At 39.0% G+C, this 4,169-nt stretch overlaps 1 protein-coding gene across 1 annotated transcript in view; it reads left to right on the plus strand.

Annotated features, from left to right (window-relative positions):
* The first annotated feature begins 3,365 nt into the window (after positions 1 to 3,365).
* Positions 3,366 to 4,169, plus strand: part of LOC101851229 (casein kinase II subunit beta) — a 23,906-nt gene continuing 23,102 nt past the window's right edge. The window contains exon 1 of the mRNA XM_005110367.3: positions 3,366 to 3,504. The gene's annotated coding sequence lies outside the window, so the exon portion shown is untranslated. The remainder of the gene's footprint in view (positions 3,505 to 4,169) is intronic.

A 4,169-nucleotide genomic window follows, 5' to 3' on the forward strand; every position in this document is an offset into this window, starting at 1 on the left:
CACACTGTTTTTTGGTAATTGTTCAGCATTCACTGCCGCACAGAAAGGGACGGGGGAGGGGGTTGACCATACATAGCCTTTAAGAACTTTTATTTTGGTAGTCTTTGGGATGTTTCTGTTTTTCAGGATTATGCTCATTTTACTAAAACTGTCTTATTTAGCCAATTCAAATTTTTCATTTTATTTCTGCAGAACATTTGTTAGGCTATCGGATACTATTGATATACATGTACATGTATCCTATAGCTTATAATTTATAGCCTATTTTAACCGTTTAACCTGTTTCATCTTTTCACCTTTGCTCGCTTGATTGTTTTCTTCAGATTCAACGCTAACCACATGTATTACATTCACCTTCAATTCCGTATCTAGAAGCAAATGAATGCTCTTTTTTAATCTTTAACTTAAGGGTGTTGGGCAACTGATGTTGTTATAGTACATTAGCATAAAAAGTATTGGCCATATAATTAAATAAACAAAACAAACAGGAGAAACAGCTTGCGTGGGTCTGTCCATTAACAATATCAAAGACACGAGCAAATCTTGTGGAACTCGGATTCAACGAAAAGAGTTGGATTTTCCGTCTCCCCCCCCCTTATTAATGGAAAGTAATAAGGATATGCTTCAATACATCTTTCCATGAACATTGTTAATGCTATATTCACCTAAACAATGTTAATGGAAAGATGTACTGAAGCACAAAAAGATCTGTATTTATGCTTCATAGATTATTCAAGGGCGTTTGATAAAGTTAGACATGATGAGTTATTTAAAATACTGGAAAAGCTAGACATGGATGGAAAAGATCTAAACATTACCAGAAATTTGTACTGGGACCAAAACGATGCTGTACGAATTAATGGAGAATACAGTGAATATAAGCAGATTAGGCGAGGAGTGAGGCAAGGATGTGTTATGTCACCAGACCTCTTTAACATGTACAGTGAAACAATCCTTAGAAGCATAGAAGAATGTCCATGCCTCAAAGTAAAAGAGAAAATATTAATAACATCAGGTATGCAGATGACACGGTTTTAATAGCAGGCTCCGAAAAGGACCTTCGATTGCTTCTAGATACTGTTGTAAAAGAAAGTGAACGAAAAGGATTATCGTTGAATGTACATAAAACAGAATGCATGGTAATATCCCCCCAAAAAGCAGCAAATCCTGGTTGCAATCTCATTAGCAAAGGTGAAAAGATCAAACAAGTCCAACAGTTTAAATATCTGATATATGATAACATCTGATGCCAGATCTTCCACAGAAATAAAAAGAACTGCAATGGCTAAGGCTAGTCTCAATAAAATGAGCACAATCCTGAAAAATAGGAACATCTCAATGGACACCAAAATGAACGTTCTGAAATGCTATGTTTGGTCAACCCTTCTATATATGGCTGTGAATGCTGGACAATCACTAAAGACAGTGAAAATAAAATAGAAGCAACAGAAATGTGGTTTCTTAGGAGACTGCTAAGAGTATCGTGGAAGGAAAAGAAATCAAAAGAGGTAGTGCTTGATGAAACCCACGTGGGACGCTCAATGTTAAAAATAATCAGGAAACGACAAATGCAGTTTTTGGGACATCTGAATAGACATAAGGGTCTTGATCATCTAGCTCTCACTGGCAAAATTGAGGGTAAGCGAGGCAGGGGTAGGCCCAGAACAACATACTTTGGGAACCTAAACAAATGGGTAACACGGAAAGATCAGGGAAACGTAGCTTTTTTAGATCATCCGAGCAAAGGAAAGAATGATCGCCGATGTATGTCGCAGATCTGGCACTGGATGATGATGAATAAGGATAACTCGGATTCAATAAACACACAAACGAGCAGGCTCAGAATCAATTAAGTCACTTGCAGGATGAACACCCCCCCCCCCCCCAAACTAACGTGACCTCATTCTTTTTTTCTCCCACAATTTAAGGAACGTTCTGGCAACGACACATGGCACGTGCATCGTGCGTAGCGTATACTAGGGGTATTGTTGTACCTTATGTTCAATGTGGCTGCCATTTCCATGGCAACCACTTTTTTTAAAGCGTGTGGGAAACTTTCGGGAGTCTATGTAATCTAGATCTATCTATGCTATCATTCATCGTTTAAATCATGTAATAACAAAAAAATTGCATTTCACTTACCCCCCCTTAAATGCACTTGAATACAATTTCTAACATACATTAATTATAACTTAAGATTGCTGTCTGTGCCGCAGCCACATCAGCCAGCGCTGTCGATGATAGGACCGAAGCTTCGAAAAGAAAACGACCAAAGTAAGCAAAGCTTATGAAGGAAAGGCCATCATCAAGTCTGGACCAAGCAATTTAAAGCCTGCTTTCGTAGGAACAGGAGTTCTAACAGCAAAATTCTCTCGTTTTCAACGTAGAGTGCTTGCTCTGACTGAACTGGTGTCGTGACTTCAGTCAGATGACGGATACGAATTTCGGGTATATGGAAGGAGGGCTCTTTTTTCATCGCACGCGAAATTTCGTGCACCCGAAGTTCGCATCGATTTTTCGGGCATATGGAATGCCAGCTTTATGCGACCCATCAGCGGGCTTTTGTAATACCAATACACACGTTGTTAGCTAGACAGTATGTCAATGTCTTCGCGGTTGTGTCAGCCTTTGTGGGTAAAGATTTACAGCTACAATCACAGTACAGTGATTGCAAAGAAATTGAAAACTTTACAATACCATAATACTGTCTTTTCCCCTAATTGAAGATCTAATAAAACATATGACCGCGAGTATAACATGAAAAAAGGAGAATGGGTGTGAAGAATTCGTACTTGATTTCATGTTTGCTGACTGCAAAGGCCGTGTATATTACATAATTTACAAGACTCGGAGCATTAATGTGGGTGAATTCTTTAAATCTAAATTAAACATTGGTGTTGTTTTATTTTCAAAGGAAAATAAAAGCAGAGTAGAGTTTTGTTTCTAAAGATACCACCAAAGAAGCCAATTCAGTGTAAATAAGTTTCCTTTCATAATTTAGATTTTTAGATCTGGATTTTGTAAAAATTACTCGCATTTGGTAACTATGTATAATCTAGATCTAGGCCTTTTAGTTTCTTTATCTGGTTGTGGTTGGCTATATATATATTGCCTTGAAGCCTTGCGAGGAAGATAGGGACAGTAAAACATATCTTATTTGACCCAAAATATTTGTAGCACTTTATCTTAGTTTCTTTTTTACGTAGGCCTAATCAATAATAATTTTCGAAAATACAACGTAAGCCTAAATCTACGACAGTCGACAAGAGCGGGGATTGGGAAGCTTCTTAGCCAAGGCCTAAGTTCTTTTGCGTGCGATCATGCGCAGTTCAACCAGGTTCAACTTCCTTTCTGTACCGGAAACTGCGTAAAGTAAAACGGAAGTTCCTCTCCAAGGGAGAAAAAGAAGGCTGATCTCTCTCAGGTCTCAAGCTCCAATCCAAGCTCTCCTCGGCAATACTTGCGTGAACAGCCCTACACTTTTCTTGTTCTATATGCAGTTGTGTGAGTCGTCCTTGTTATTCAGTGAACGTTGCCTTTCTTGTAATCTTATCAACCAGTTGACGACGAATGTCTAGTCCTTACTTTGTCGATATGGACCACTCATTTTTGTGTTTCTACAGACTCTTTAGTTAGTAGCCTACTTACTGTTCCAAGTCTAAGTCTAAGTAAGTTTAAAAGATCTAGACTTGACTATTCGTCTAGACTCTAGATTCAAGATCTAAATCTAGATAGATCTAGATTTAGGTCTACGTACAGCCAGACGTGTGTAAAACAGGCACCCTTTGTCAAGGAGAATAGTAGCGGTATAAACACAGTACTGTCTCCTCAGGCAGGACTGATAAAAATTCTAGTCTTTAAGTTATAAATCTTATCGTTCGTCGTCTGAGGCCCAAACTGGGGCTGATCTCATGCTTTATACTACCGTAAGGCTAATTCAAAAGGGTTTTTGTTTTGGCCACCTCTATTCTCACCCCGGATGAGAATAGCGCAGGCGAGTCTTTTGGCTATGGAAGTGGCTATTCTCATCCAGGGTGAGAATAGAAAAACGATCTACCTCTCACCCCGGGTGAGGCTTGCCAGCGTAGGCTATTCTCACCCGGTGCGAAACAAGACCTGCTTTTCCTCATTTTGGAATACTGTCTATCGGTGTGGATGATCAAATTGAT

Source organism: Aplysia californica, unplaced genomic scaffold (genome assembly GCF_000002075.1).
Source record: "Aplysia californica isolate F4 #8 unplaced genomic scaffold, AplCal3.0 scaffold00881, whole genome shotgun sequence".
Classification (NCBI taxonomy): Eukaryota; Metazoa; Mollusca; class Gastropoda; order Aplysiida; family Aplysiidae; genus Aplysia; species Aplysia californica.